At 43.0% G+C, this 16,330-nt stretch overlaps 1 long non-coding RNA gene across 1 annotated transcript in view; it reads left to right on the top strand.

The window, feature by feature from the left end:
* LOC131367282 (uncharacterized) overlaps positions 1-14,533 on the top strand; it is a 47,083-nt gene extending 32,550 nt beyond the window's left edge. Inside the window, exons 3-4 of the long non-coding RNA XR_009206920.1 lie at positions 13,483-13,520; positions 14,014-14,533. This is a non-coding gene — a long non-coding RNA (uncharacterized LOC131367282). The remainder of the gene's footprint in view (positions 1-13,482; positions 13,521-14,013) is intronic.
* The last annotated feature ends 1,797 nt before the right edge of the window (positions 14,534-16,330 follow it).

Below are 16,330 nucleotides of genomic sequence, written 5' to 3'. Positions count from 1 at the left end.
GTGTGTTTGCTTAGCCTCAGTGAAGGCTTCCTCAATCCCACCAGGCCTTGACATTTTACCCAGCGCTCCTAACCAGTGATTTACAGACAGAATCCAGACCTAAACAGGACGCACGAAACATAACGCTGGAACTGTACCATATGGGAAAGGTCTCGGTGTTGCGGTCTCTGCAGTGTATTGCATCTTTGATATACGGCCTCACGTCACTCGCAGGAAAACATGGAGTATCTGCTATACCGTGCACTCAGGCATACTGAATGACTCGTCCCGAACCTTTGTTCCTCTCTCTCCTGCTCAGCATGACATGGGCGCTGTCTCTGCAGAACGAGGACACCGGGTTGCTTTGGCTGCAAGCCACTGCTAGTGAAGCACATTTGAGTGGACCGGAGAGGAGAGAAAATATGGAGGAGGTTCTGAAATCTGCTGTGTGGCTTCACAGACCTGTCGATGTCAGCTAAATTGATTTAGGAACGTGAGTCACTGAGAATCATTCATCAATACTGGGAGACGTTGTAAATGAGTGTTTTGACTTGGAAACTTGGGCGGCAGAAATGCGATTATGAATATGAATTGAATCTGAGGAGAGATCGGTGAAAATGATGTGGAATTTATGTGTAGATCCATTACAGAAATACTCATGCATTGTGTGTGTGTGTGTGTTTAAATTGCTGCGATTCCCAGCAGCTCAGTGACTAGGTTTCTCCTGGAACTGTCTCAGTAAAAAGCCTTAGGAGATTTACATCCACAGCTTTTTTCCAGCTCCAGATTCACTTAGCTTGTTTTTTTTTTTTAATCATACCTTTATATTACTGTGTGTTTCTAAAGAGCCAGTAGGGTAAAATTGGAGTGAACAGCTTTTAATTAAAGCACAAACAAATGTCTTGTGGTATTAATATAGATTTTTATTCGCGACGTGGATTTGATTCAATACGCTCCTTGTAAAACAGACACGATGTCCAAAATGAGATCACGACAAATGAACAGAAATTGTAACATGACCAGTTTTGTTGGATTTGTTGGATTGAAAATCCACTTTCTCCACGTTTCACTTTAACCTTTCATAAAAGTCCAACAGGGCATTTGATGATAATAATTTAATTTCTTACTCACTTGGAAATTTTACAGACTGGACAGTGAAAAAAAATATTGTTTTAGTCCCTCATTTTATTGGTGAAGCTTTCATTTTTTATTTTTTAGAAATGTGTACTGATTTACAAACTTCGGGAAAACTTTGTTGCATAACATGCTGTGCGAAAAGATCTTTTTTAAGTTTTTTAAGTGTTGTCAGGATGCTTTCGTCTTCTTTCTCTACTCTGCACTGAAATGCAACAAACTTTAACAACTTTTAAAAAAGCGTGTCAAGTTGTTGCAGGTTTTTGTTCTTTACTTTTTCTCAGCTTGAAAAATAAGTTGTAACGTACTTTTTTAAAATGACAACAAAGGTAATATTCAGGTGTCTTTTCTCCAGTGAGCGTACAAAAGTTGGCTTGTGGGAATTCTTGCCATTTTTTAAATTGTGACACTGACCAGACTGTGGATGTGCTGCGTGACAGAAGAAGTGGCGAATCTCTGGCTTTATGTCTAACTCTCTGCTCTTCAGACTCGGCTCAGCTGTTCCGTCTGTCATCCCGGATTTTTATTCCACCTCAAATCTGAAGTTAGGAAAATTTTTATTTCATTTTTTAGGGAAGCATTTTGCTGTGGAAACACTGACAAACCACTAGACCCTTGTCTTAACTGGGGATTTTTCCCCAATCCTCAAGAAGACGCTTTTTACTTCGGCTCTTAAAAATAGACAGTCGCTGAGACGCAAAAACTCGCAGGAGTTTGTTTTAAGAGGCAGTTTTTGTCCTCACCCCCTGAACCCCAATGGTTCCTCCAGATGTAGCAGAGCGAAGCGTGTCAAAAAAATCCCGCCGCCTCAGCAGAATCAGATCCAGCTGGCGCGACCGGCCGAGCTACAACTCATTGGTTACAGCTGGGCTTCGATTTATGCGATAGCTGAACAAATAAATTACGGGATTAGATAGGGCAGGAAAGAAGACACTTTTGTTTCACCCCGCCGTCGGCCTCTGGGAGTCCGCACCTTTCAAGTGTAAACAAATGTCCTCAGATATTAATTGGGATTTAATAACATACCAGAGTTCTTGTTTTTTAAAATAAAAAAGACTTTAGAAAAGAAAACTTTTCGTATGAAAAAATTATATATATCAATACAATCAATACAATGTTCTTAAACCTACAAAATGTTCAAATCTACTAGATCTTACTTAGATTTTTCAGTGTATTATAATACACTTTTCTGTGTTATTGAGGTCAAATCTTTTATATATACATATATATATATATATATATATATATATGTGTGTGTGTGTGTGTGTGTGTGTGTGTGTATTTTAGTTATTACAAACTTTGATAGGATAAAATCTCCTTTTTATAATTCTGTTTTTTTGATAATTTTGTTTTGTAGAATAATAATATACATATATATATATATATATATATATATATATATATATATATATATATATATATATATATATTTCTGGCTTAAATAATAATAAAAAGAAAAGTAGAAATGATGTGAAAATGACTAGAATTTCTAACTACAATTCTACATTTTGGAGGTTGTTCATTTTGAAAGGTTCTCAGACCTGGACAGTTCTGGATATTCAGTTTATTGGTTTTGTTTTGTATTGTTTCCCTGTTGTGAATGTAGTAGGTTTGCAACATGGTAAAGGATGTTGATTTTCCCTGTTCATCCTCCATAATGTTGCACATTCCATGTTTTCCTTTTCCTTAATACAGTTAATGATTTTTAAATGTAAGAAGAGCAAAGAAAGTAAGCCCTGGAGACCCGGGTAAGGGATAGAAGGATAGAAAAGTATCACATTTGTTACAATGCTAAAAATGTTTCTTGAGAAAAGTGTCATAAATCGATTGCTTCTGTGTCACATAACTACAGGAAATCCATTCTCTGTATTAAAAAAAACAGGGCAGAACATGGAGAGCTTTAAAGCTTTATTGATAATCCTCATTTTCTCCATGTACATCAGCGTATTTTAACATACTTCAATACATGCATGGATTATTTGTAGGTGCACTGCCTCAGTTGCACATTCTTAGATGTAATTGATTGTTAGTTTGTGTGTGTGTGTGTGTGTGTGTGTGTGTATAATTGAGCACTTAGCCTGCTGCCCTTCACCCATCCAAGTCCAGAGCATCAGTGAACCTGACCTGAGCATCACTGGTGCTGGAAAAGTCTGCAGTGAGTGAATGAGTGAGCCGGGTTCCTTCCCAAGATGCTCGATACACCGCGCTGCTTCTCATGCAGAGACAGACTGAGTAATAAAAAGACCAAATCCTATTATATATATGATAAATAAATACACATTTGACGTACAAGACCGAAGCGTCATTGATCTGTCTGGAGTCAAGACCTGCCTTGCTGCGTAAAGCACTTTTTCCCATCAATAAACTCGTGACCTTTGACCTCTGGGACAAATCGATGGGATTGATTAGCGGCTGCAGACTGGACCGTCATCTAAAGGGACCAGACACAATGGTCATTAATGCTGTTCTCTGTGTGTGTGTGTGTGTGTGTGTGTGTGTGTGTGTGTAGACAGCATTTCACACAACCCCCTACTCCATGTCTCTACTCTCTTGTGTGTATTCATTCGTTCATTCACTTGCCATTTACTTGTAAGTTATTATCTAACATTATTATATTAACAAATGTCATGATGATGCCTCAGATCTCTCTAGATTTTGTTTCTGCTCGCGTCTGGATTGACGTCACAGTTTCTTCTTTTTTTCCCGTCAGAAAGCTTGTAATGTTTCCTGTGTTGTCTTGTCTTTTGAAGCTCTCGTGTCTGTTTATCCAGCGGTTGGATATTTTACAATTTGCTCAGATGAAGAACGAGTGTCGTGTTTGTGAGTCACTAGTTAAACAGCCACTCCTTTACTTAATATCTACTGTACCAAATAATATACCATATATGATATATCTAAATCATATAATCATCTTCAGTATAGCAAATCTATATCCTATTTCCCATCATGAGGTTTTTGTGTTCTAATTTCAAGTTGAAATTAATCGTTTTAATGACACAAAAGTAAGAAATAAGAAGCTACAAATAACGTTGAATCAGCTGATGGTGTACCAGACCTGATCAATATCTGATGATGTCTGTAAATGACCTGAAATATTGCGAAACTGATATATCATCCAGACTGCTCTTAGCTCTGTTGAGGTTCAAATCTTGATACGTTTTGAATCTTTTAGTCAATGAATAGTCTGGAATAGCTGCTCCCCCCCCCCCCCCCCCAACGCTTTATAGTAGCAAGCTCATGTCATAAACCTAACACAGTGCAGAAATGTGAGTGTTAACTCTCGCTGCATCGAGAACACACTTTTCTCAACAAAATGGCGGTGAGATGATGCTATGGGTCTCTGTCTCACTCGTGTGTGTGTTTATGTGTTTGCGTTTGGGTTAATGGTCGCCTCTAATGTGTGTGTTGTGTGTGAGGACCCGGCTGCGCTTTATTGTCTGGATTGTGTGTGTGACGGCGGCCCTCTGCCGACGGTCCGTGTGTGCATAAGCTTGGCCACAGGCCCAGACACTGCCACAGCAGTAATAGAGTTGATTGATCACCATCACTCCGTCAAGGTTTCCCTGCTGATTTCACCAGCCCTCGCTGGTGCACACCACACACACACACACACACACACACACACACACACATGCTCCACCATCCTTCTTCATCCTGAGGTTTGAGCCTGTATGGTGTGCTCTCATATTGGCAAAGTCGCCTCTCATATACAGCTTTAGGTTGAAATGCAGCCCCTCAACAAGACCACTCTGTGTGTGTGTGTGTGTGTGAGAGAGAGAGTGTGTGTGTGTGTGTGTGAGCGGCAGGCTCTGCATTGCAGTGCGGCCAACATCAGCGGCGTTTGCATTAAGCACATAATCAATGACCGGCTGTCAGCGTAAGGGTCGTGACCCCCATCCGGGCCACAGGGAGCCGCGAGAGAAGGTCACAGGTTGCGAGATTAAGACGGGGCCGTCTTGAAGCGCTCCCAGACAGATAAATCAACCATCATCCCATCTCATCAAATGTGTCTGCTCCTCCGAGAATTGATTCAGACTCCACGACTGACTGGGCTTTGCTCCCCCCCCCCCCCCAAAAAAAAGACACTGATGGCTGCTTTGACCGAAGGATTTTATTGAGCTTTTTTTTTTTCCTTCTCCTAAGTGTTGTTTGATGAACTGCAGTGGTTTTGTCACGTGGCATTGCGCTGTGTGTGAAGAAAAGTTATGCTTCCCAGAGGCAGACCACTTTATTTCTGAACATCATACTAAACGTTGTAGCCATTCATGTAGCCGAAACCTGCTTTTAATAATTTTGAGGAATTTCTTTTGATATTATATGCACTTATAATCCTGGAACAATTCAGCATACTTTTAGATCGCATGTCCCTTCAGATATCATCACATCACTTCGCTCTAGGTTGGCTTTTTTCTGTTCTTTTTATTTGTTCAGTTTTGTTGGGTATTTTTTTTGTTTGTTTTTTATGTGCTCCCAATATTTTAATACGCCTTCCGTGTGTGTGTGTGTGTGTGTGTGTGTGTGTGCGTGTGTGTGTGTGTGTGTGTGTGTGTGTGTGGCAACAGCAAGCTAGCCACCCCAGTAGCTGCGTGTCTTGTGTATGTGCATGCATTTTGCGAACGCTTTTTGCTCTAAAGGAAAGGATTGATCAGTGCAGGACGAAGGCTTTGCAGCAGTCGAGATGGAGTGAGTGAGACAGAGGAGAGAGAGACTGAGAGAGAGAGAGAGAGAGAGAGAGAGAGTAGGAGAGGGGGAGAAGGATGTAGTGAGAGCAGAGGAGAGGGAGGGTGCTCCGCGCAGCACGCCGCTGTCGACTGGATCTCAGACTTGCCGAGATGCTGGAGAGACTCTGCCAGACAGGTACGGCGACCTGGAGGAGAAATGAAAGGAGGAAAGGGGAGGGAGTCAATGAGAGAAAAGATCAAGAGAGTTTTTTTGGGGGGGTGAGTGACCGTTTCAGGTATTGGGGTGCATGAGAGAGTGTGTATGAGAGAAAGAGAGCAAGAGCGATTGCGCTGATGGTGATGTGATGGGGGAGGGGGGTGGAGAGACGACGGTTGGGGTGAGGATGGGTGTCGGAGGTAGACGACTGCCTCCTCACCTCACACACTCCTGTCCCACCTCAGTGACCTGCCTCTGTCTGGGATAGCTCACTTACCTTCTCCACTCTCTCTCCTTCTTTCTCTCTCTCTCTCTTTCTCCTTCTCTCTCTCAAGCTCTCTCTTACTCGCTTACTCTCTTCGTCTTACCTTTTACTGTTACTCTGAAATGACAAATCATACGTGTCGGCTCTGACGGCGTGCCTGTGTGCATGTGAGGCAGGGAGGAGGGGTCGTTTAAGGCACGTGTCGAGCCGTTCTCATTTCCGGCAGCGTCCGCTCATTCCCTATTCCCTCGAGGAGGAGGAAGCTGGCTGATTGTTTGTGGGGGGAGGAGTCTACTAGTGGTGTGTATATGTGTATGCGTGTGTGTTTGTGTGCAAGCGTGGCGAACAACGACGTTTCGGCTGGCGCGTGCGCTTTTGAAATTGATGCCGGGCCAGTCTGATGTTGGGACTAGAGAAAAGGCAGCAAGAAAGCCGCCACTGTCGTCTCTGCCGATCGATCTGGTGATCACGTCTAAATGACAACTTCGGTCCAGAGGGGAGCGCGCTACTGTCGTAAGGAAGGGGGGAAGGAGGGGGGTGTGGCGGGGGGTGTCGCAGTGGCTGTGTGTCTGAGTTAAATGAGTGCAGGTTGGGGGGAGTTGGGGGGGGGAGCGGAGGAGAACTGCAGCCGCCGCCGATCAGCGTCTCACACTTTTTTTTTTTTTTTGCTGATACCGAATCGTTTGCGAGAGGCGCGAATCCCGAGTCCTTCCCCCTTCCTCCGTGTCTGAGCTGCACCTCTGCCTTTCCATACAAGCCGCTTGCAGCAGATCAGCAAGGTGAGAGATGCACACCAATGCTGTGGCTCTGAAGACAAAGGAGAGAGAGAGAGAGGAAGAGAAAGAGACTGACCATCTGACTGGGGGTTTACCTCAGCCAACAAAGGCTAGTTAGCGCAGAGCAGGGTGCCACGGACTCACCGCTGCATTTTTGATGGAGAAACGAAAAAGTCTGAAAAGCGCATTCTTTTTAAAAATCTCGTTCGCTCTTTATCGGTCGTGTCTCCAGCTTTCGTCCGGCCGGGTCAGCGTTCGGATTGTAGCGACTAGCATGGAATGCAGGACAAGTTATCTGGTGAAAAATTCGGGGTGGAGAGGAGGGGGGACTGTGTGTCTGTGTGTGTGTGTGTCTGTGTGTGTGTGTGTTTTTATATCTTGATCTGTCTGCAGAGGGCCGGTTTTGTTGTATGGTACCAGACAGAGCTTTGGCCCGCCGAGACGAACAGAGCCGGACGGTGAACAAAGAGCAGCCACACAGAAAAGTGTGTGTGTGTGTGTTTAACTGTGTGTGCATGATAGAGAGAGAGAGAGAGAGACAGGATCCTGGTTCTTCCCCCCCACACACTCTAACCCCTGCACTTCTTCGGACCATGCTGTACTTCTCCTGTTCCCTGAGACCCTAACTTGTGAGCTGAGTGAATTCAAAATCACGGGTTAGGCTCTTGGGACCTGGGCGGAGGGCAAGAGCGACTCGGAACTCCGAACTTTCCTCCTGAAGCGACGCAGGAGAGCGAGGCAGGACGCCGACTGACGTCCTAAGAACAGGGACTAAAACGAAGCAGGGGCGCTGAAACAGTTAGACCTGGCGGAAAGCTGCTGTTACAGCAGTTTGCTGTCTAGACAACGCCTTTCTTCGCTTTTTTTTCCACGCAGCTTACGGCGCGCGGCATGTTCTGTAATGAATCTGTGTTCCGCTTGTCGAGGTTGTTGCATAAAACTTTAAAATAAAGATTTTGTTTTGTCAGACTTCTTTAGCTGTTGATGTGTTTTTCCCTCGCAGGCCACTAGGCAGCACAATGTGTTGTCAGACCTCTGTTACTCAACACAAATAAAAAAACAGTAATGTGCGTTAAAATGCGTCGATTTACGTGTCATTTCTGGTCAATAACAGAATATTTCTTTACCGATTCTTTTTATCGAAATCTTAGATCTCAGAAGAAAGAAAAAAAAAAAAAACGCAAAGTGAAACACTGCTCGTAGTCACAAGGAGGTGAGGGAGGTTGATAATGTTTAAAATCAGTATATTTCAATAAAAGAATGTTCTATAATGTTCAAAAACCATCTCCGTTTTTGATCCAGGAACCCAGTTCATCCTTCAGCCCTCGGTACCATTTTTGAATCAATTACGCTTGTTATTCCTCATGTTCCTTCATTATTCACCACCTTGTCCTTAAAAGGGTTTCACATATTGAGTAAACACATGCTCATTGCTCATCTCTTTTTCTTTTTTTTTTTTCAAACAGAAAGTCTGACTCCCGGTACAGTTTCTGCCGCTTAATTAAATCCACACACCTCCTCATCTCATAATATCAGCGCAGACTTTCAGAACCGAACAGCAGATTAATTTCTCTAATGCCACCCAGGCATCTGCGCCCGCTGGAAAGGTGGCCTGACATTTAACAACAGCTCTGCAGTCCGGGTTCACTCGGTACAGTAGGACTCGCTCTTCTTCTTCTTCTTCTTCTTTTTTTTCTCCGCAAACTGAACTCATTAAGTGTTACGACTAATTTTGTTACATCCTCCCTGGAGTGTTCAACTTTTAAAAATCTAATTTTGCTAAATTACCCACATTAGAAACGCTGTTTTTCAAAAACAATCGCTTTTCCCCTCAGACGCTCTCTCTCTCTCTTTTGCTGTCTCTGTCTGTCTCTCTGTCTCTTTTACCGTCTCTCTCTGGCTCTAATTGTATTTTCTCCCCCCGTTTGGTCTCGCACCGAACAATAGCCGATGCCAACTAATCAGTGTGACTCTTTACCACGGAGCCCCCAGCAACAGCTGAAGCGCTGCCATGCTCCACGCATACCAAGCAGTCAGCCGCGGCACGGCAAGCGCCAGCCCGGTGCCCACCGTGGGGCCAGACACTTTTATTAGAATCTGTCTGACACTTGCCGAAGCCTGGCAGCGCCAAGGCAATGATGAAATTCACTGCTCTCCCTACCCCCACCAACACACACACATACACAGCACGCTTTTCAGAGCTCATCTGAACAGTCCTATAAATATTCGACCCCCCTCCAGAGCAGAGTACAGAGGATGTGGCGCGACCGCAAATGAAAAAAAAAATGTTTAATAAATGGATTGATGTGTTTTAAAGGGTCTGGTGAGCTCTGCACACACACACACACGCATGCACCCTGCCTCATTCCGTGTGCTTTTAATATTTACAGATTTACACATTAGCATATTGGTCATTTGTGTGTATCGTTTGTTTTACACACAAGACAAATGAAGGCAGACACACAAAGACCTTTTCATAAAGAGGTTATGAAGTGCTGATGCCACAATAATCTCTTCCACTATGAGCATTAATAAAGGAAAGCTTTTTAATCACTGATTTGTATGAATTGCTTTACTTGTGTCTGCTAACTAACTTGTTTTGTTTATGTGACTTTATTGTGAAGGAGTGTCTGTCACCCTCACGTATTCACTTCCGTTTTAATACGCTTGATTAGCATACTGTGCTCCCTTATAAATCACAGACATTTTTTTAAAGAAAAAAAAGAAGAAGAAGTCATATTTTCCTTTTTTTATTATTTCCCTAGAGGGAAGACATCAACGTTTGTCATCTTGTCACGGTCACTTATTTTTCATTATATAGCTTTACCTCAAGCTCACATCACTTGTGTCAGGCCAGACGCAATTCAGCAAATAATCATTCAACGCTCCTCCAATCTGGTAAAAAGGAAAACATTAGCTGGGATGTAATAAAAGAGACTTCTAAAAACTAAAACTCAGTAATTCCCTATAATGAACATTCATACCACAATTATTTAAAGCAATTTGTCTGAAATTAAAGCAGCTCCTTGGTCGTTTTATTGTTTTGTGAAAAATGAGGCACACAGGTACTCGTTCTGCTCCATCGTCTCACCTGTCTTGTGGCGCGCCATGAGAAAATTCTGTTAAATGTCAAGCAATAAAGGCTGACGGCGGTAGATGTTATATTAAAGCGCTCTGTCTAGGGGGGTATTGTAAGAGCTTGTGTCCTTTACAAACTGGACTTAACATGTGTGCATGTGAAACATGCTGAAAGTAGATTAAGAGCTGCTCAAGAGTTTGAGACGGCGTCCTGATTTGGAGGATTACAGCCTTGTTTTTCCCATCGATCGAAGGCTGCGTTAACGTCAGACTTTGCCGAAGCCTTATCAATCCAAATCTGAAGGACCAGCAGTGCTTGTGTGTGTGTGTGTTGAACACGCAGGAGGGGAGCGGGTGGGGAGTCTGATGTCTGAGTTTCCAGACACTGCAGTGGGAGGCCAGACAGTCACCTGAACTCAATCACAGATTGTGTGTTCTAATCAGAATTGGACTCCGTCCCAATCCAAAGTCAAACACTCACTCCACTTTCACGGGTTTTTGTTGTTGCAGTCTCCACCACCATTCACTCTACCAGTCACCCAACCATTAAATGCATGCTAGGCTTATACTGAAACACTAGGATCATTTAGGAAAGCTCTGCAGTGGGCGTTGCCAGTAGCATTGGCGTTAGTGTTGAATGTGTGATATGGTTGTGCATCTTAAAACTACCTGCTGCAATACAGTATAATGTGTTCAGGTTCAAGGACATACCTCTTTCACTGGGATTAACTGGCACAGAGGACATGCCTCCATCATCGTACTTATAGAGACAAAGGACACGCCTCCATTACTGTACTCCATCACAGTACTTATAGAGACAGAGGACACACCTCCATCACCTTACTTATAGACAAAGGACATGCCTCCTTCACCATACTTATAGAGACAGCGGACATGCCTCCATCACCGTACTTATAGAGACAGAGGACACGCCTCCTTCACTTTACTTATAGAGACAGAGGACACGCCTCCATTACCTTACTTATAGAGACAGAGGACACGCCTCCATTACAGTATTTCTAGAGACAGAAGACATGCCTCCATCACCAAAATTATAGAGACAGAGGACACGCCTCCATCACCTTACTTGTAGAGACAGAGGACACGTCTCCATTAAAGTATTTTTAGAGATGGGGGACACCCCTCCATCACCGAAATTATAGAGACAGAGGACTCATGTTCATTACTGTACTTATAGAGACAGAGGACGCTTCCTTCACCATACTTATGGAGACAGAGGACAACACTTCATTACAATACTTATAGAGACAGAGGACATACCTCCTACACCATACTTATACAGACAGAGGACACGCCTCCTTCACCATACTTATAGAGACAGAGGACACACCTCCATCACTGTACTTGTAGAAACAGCGGACATGCCTCCTTCACCGTTCTTATAGAGACAGAGGACACACCTCCATCACCGTACTTATAGAGACAGAGGATATGCCTCCTTCACTGTACTTATAGAGACAGAGGACATGCCTCCTTTACCGTACCTATAGAGACAGGGGACATGCCTCTATCATTGTACTTATTGAGACAGAGGACACGCCTCCATTACAGTACTTATAGAGACAGAGGACATGCCTATTTCACCATAATTATACAGACAGAGGACATGCCTCCTTCACTGTACTTATAGAGACAGAGGACATGTCTCCATCACCTTACATGTAGAGACAGCGGACATGCCTCCATCACTGTACAAATAGAGATAGAAGACACACCTCCTTCACCGTACTTATAGAGACAGAGGACACACCTCCTTCAACATACTTATAAAGACAGAGGACACGCCTCCTTCACCTTACTTATAGAGACAGAGGACACGCCTCCTTCACCTTACTTATAGAGACAGAGGACGCGCCTCCTTCACCGTACTTACAGAGACAGAGGACGCGCCTCCTTCACCGTACTTACAGAGACAGAGGACACGCAACCATCATCGCAGCCATAGAGACAAAGGACACGCCTTCTTCAACATACTAATAGAGACAGAGGACACGCCTCCTTCCCTGTAGTTATAGAGACTGAGGTCTTGCCTCCTTCACTGTACTTATAGAGACTGAGGACACACCTCCATCACCGTAATCATAGAGACTGAGGACACGCCTTCTTCACTGTAGGTATAGAGACTGAGGATACACCTCCTTCACTGTACTTATAGAGACAGAAGACACGCCCCATTCACTGTACTTATAGGCACTTATATAAACAATATTAAGACAGAGTTGACTTTGAAAGTCATGAATGCATCACAAGAGTAGACCGTTCATGTGGACATTTGACATTTATATGTTGACATTTATTTGTCATTTTACACTTATATAATGTATCATTAGTATTGGAATTATATTAGTGCTAATCTGATTAGCTTTAAATATTGTGCAACATTTTTACGTCCGGAGTCTCACGGTTCTACTGGTGGCTCTTGAAGGATGTGAGTTAATATGGAGAAAATACATGTGTGTATGCATGATGTTTACACACACACTCAACAGTATACACAACTTACCTGGTAATAAAAAGTATGTATAGGTGTGTATGGTCTTCACAAGAGTCCTTTTTGTGTGTAAACACTCTTTAATGTTTGTACTGAGCACAAGTGTCGCCCAGTACTGCCTCCCACCCCAATGCTGTCTAGGTCTCCTCCTTCCTTCCTTCCTTCCTTCCTTCCTTCCTTCCTTCCTCTAGTTCGCCCTCCCCCTTTCTGTCTCTCTCACTGGGATCTCTGCAGAGCTGCTTCGGAGGTGTTGCCAGGGAAACGTGCTATCTGGTCGGAGTTATTGAACTGCGACTGGCTTTTTTTCTCTCACTGTAGAGGATAATGAGGCTCTGTCTCACAGCTCGGCCTTTCCAGCGGCCGTAGCTTCGATACGACCCACAGCTGGCGTCACTTTTAACCCATCGCCTAGCGGCTACATGCTCCGCAGGTGTATCAGCCCTTACTTTCTTCTGTAGACACTCACTCACACACACACACACACTGACTATATTGCTGAAACCTTCCCTTGAGCGAGCCTGTGTTTGTGGTTGTGTAAATCGAGTGTGACTGGTGTGTGATTGGCAGCTGAACGTGGGAACTTGAGTGAAGTTGTTCTGTGAGAGGAAAGAGAGTGTGACACACACATACACACACACACACACATACCTACACTACTCAGCTTGCGGTCTTCCTTTGTATTAGAGCTCACAGAGAGCTTTGGCAGGGAAAAACTCGTACATCTGCTTTCCTGCATCCTCAAGTGAACTCTGAGGAAAACACACACACACACACACACACACACACAGAGCAATCTGCCTTTTCGTGTTACTGTCTCATTAACTGACGTCCTGTTCATCTTTTCTTTTCTTTTTTTTCAGGAATAGAAAGTTAAGAAGTCACCTTGTTTAGCATTCAGGTAAAAAATTGTTTTTTTTTGTTTGGTTTTTGTGAGTGTGAAAGACACAAGTGTAAAAAGTATTTAAAGAATAATGTGTGCATGCATTTATGTGTGTGTGTGTGTACATTTTTATAAATTATACAAGTGGACATGCTTTTAATTCAGAATATATACACACACAAATGTAGGAATATTTGACCTTCTCGGGACATCAGACTGGTTTTCATGCTGTGTAACAAAAATAAATAACTGAAAAACTGAAAGTGCTCAAATGTTTCCTGTTTGGTTACTGGGGTTAAGATTAAAGTTTTGCTGTAGCATAATTAACTTCATTAATAATTATGTCAGTGGAAGGTCCTCAAAAGGACAGTAACACATCTGCATCAGTTATGTACATCTGTTTTTTGTGTAGACAAATAAATAAAATAGTATAATGTCATCACATAATAATGGTGATGATGGTGGCTTTTGGTTAATTATTTATATATTTGCTACTTTATTTATTTTGCAGGTTTGGTCCACCTTAAGCACTGCGCTGCTGAAAAATACGCAGTTTCTCCAGATGCAAAGGAGCATTCTCTCTGAAGTCTGTTCCCAGAAATCAGAAATCCAGAGCAACGTAAAGGCTTTTCCACTGCAACCATGCATAAGTCATGTAGCCCTATCCCTTTCACCTGCGGCAGGACGTGTAAGTCACATGGTAGGGACTGTGTGTGTGTGTGTGTGTGTAGTATGGAAAGCAAAGCTGGTAAGTACTGCATATACAGAAGACTCACAGGCACACTTGAGTGTATTCATCATATCAAACAGGAGGCAAGAGGTGGTTGAGTTCAGTGTCTCAGACACACACACACACCCACACACACACACACACAGGCCTATGCATAATAACAAACTTGTTAGGCAAGTACAACTTGTACTATTACCTGGTCTTTAAGCTAATTATGAAATAAACTAATAATTTATACACAGTTATGTATACAACATGTCTATGAACTTGCAAAACCATCAATAAAGTATAATGGAAATAATTGATTTGTCTCTTCCAATGTGTTGATGTATTGTCCATTATTTCTTCCGTGTTGTGTCACTAACCACTACATGTCCACTCACACATATGAACCACACTGCAGCTAGCGAATCTGCCATAAAACATCACAGAATAAAGTTCCTCATGTTCATTTTGGTGTGTGAAATTCTAAACCTTCTAAAGACTGAACCTTGTCATGTTACTTGCTATCGCTAGGAAGTAGCGTGATATTGAGAGAACTAGCCACTTTAGCTGAGATAAAGGTACTAAACCGTATCCGTCCCATATGTTGCTGTTGTGCACTTCATCGTTTTTACTTTTAATTGATATCTTTGTCTTAAAAATGTAGATTTACCTTATGTAGCTTTTGTAAAAGTTACACTACATGCACATATCTAAGTAAAAAAAATGCCAAATATTGAAACTACAGAATGCGTATGCTTGACTGTACAACCCCAGCGACAGGTAAAGGTCCTTTTTTCTGTGAGTGCAGGCTCACTAATATTTAATATTATCCAAAACAAGGTGTATTTATGTGCATTTGTGTATATACATAAATATGTGTGTGTGTGTGTGTGTGTGTGTGTGCGTGCATATGTGATTGTATATACACAGGCACGATGTACATGTTTGTAATTCAGAATGTATAGATGTTTGCTTATGTATGTGTGTGTATGTGTGTGTGTGTGTGAGAGAGAGAGAGAGAGAGAGAACAGTATGCTTTGTCTGCATATGTGTGTGCAAAACTTGTAAACCAGTGTATATGGGACTGCAGTGTGTGTGTACTACTAATCAATGTGCTTTATATGTACTATATGTTCTTGTGTGTGTGTGTGTGTGTGTGTGTGTAGACTTACTGTACATTCTATACTGCACTGCTCAGTGTGTGCTTATTGTATGTACAGTGTGTCTCACCTTATGTGTGTTCCTGCATCAGAGGTATACCTTGTATACCATGACAAATAAGTCATGCTGTGTTGTGTGTGCATGTCATTTGTGTGTGTGTGTGTGTGTCCATGCTGTCATTTGTGCACATGCATCTACATCAAAAAACATGACTGTCCGTTATGCTTTGTGTCCTTGCATCTGTGTGTGTGTGCTTTCATGTGTGCATGACAGTGTGCATGTGCATGTGCTGTCATATATGTGACTGTCTGGCTGTGTGCACAACTTGTGTGCATATGTGTGTCTGTGTGTGTGTGTGTGTGTGTGTGTGCGAGAGAGCGAGAGAGAGTGCACTCAATGCACCCTCTCCCCCTCCTCCCAAGCAGAGCGGCCCATGCTGCAGATATCATCCATCTCCCTGTCACCATGCGCCGGGGCTGCTGGGAAGGCAGCAGACAGCGTCTCAGTGCCGAGGACGGGAGCTGAATTCTAATTCAGCCACCCAGGACGGAAAATCGTTAACCTTGCAATGTGGGAACAAAGCAGAGGGGCTTAGGCAGTCGCGCTGTCCCTCACCAGCCCGCTTCTATTAACTCCACACACATCTCTCTGTCTGTGCATTACTCAAACCAAACTCCTGGGGAGAAATGAACACGTCTCAGAGCCTCGTTCCCGCTAGCTTATAGAGTTTTTAAAATCTTTAAAGGGACCACACCATTAAGTGAGTTGGATTTGTAGCTGAGACAGATAAACGTGGGCGTCGTTGCAGTCGCTCCGGCGTATCTATAAACCAAACAAACTGATCTCTTGTCAAAATATATCAAAGCAATAAGATCTATGCTATATGAAATGCTGGGGGCTTTTTGGGAGAAATACCATTTAATGCAAGGATACAGTAATGTAGGTCTTCCTC

Source organism: Hemibagrus wyckioides, linkage group LG16, assembly GCF_019097595.1.
Source record: "Hemibagrus wyckioides isolate EC202008001 linkage group LG16, SWU_Hwy_1.0, whole genome shotgun sequence".
In the NCBI taxonomy this organism is placed as follows: Eukaryota; Metazoa; Chordata; class Actinopteri; order Siluriformes; family Bagridae; genus Hemibagrus; species Hemibagrus wyckioides.
The sequence above is the reverse complement of the archived record's forward strand: the minus strand, read 5'-3'. Positions and strand labels throughout refer to the sequence as shown.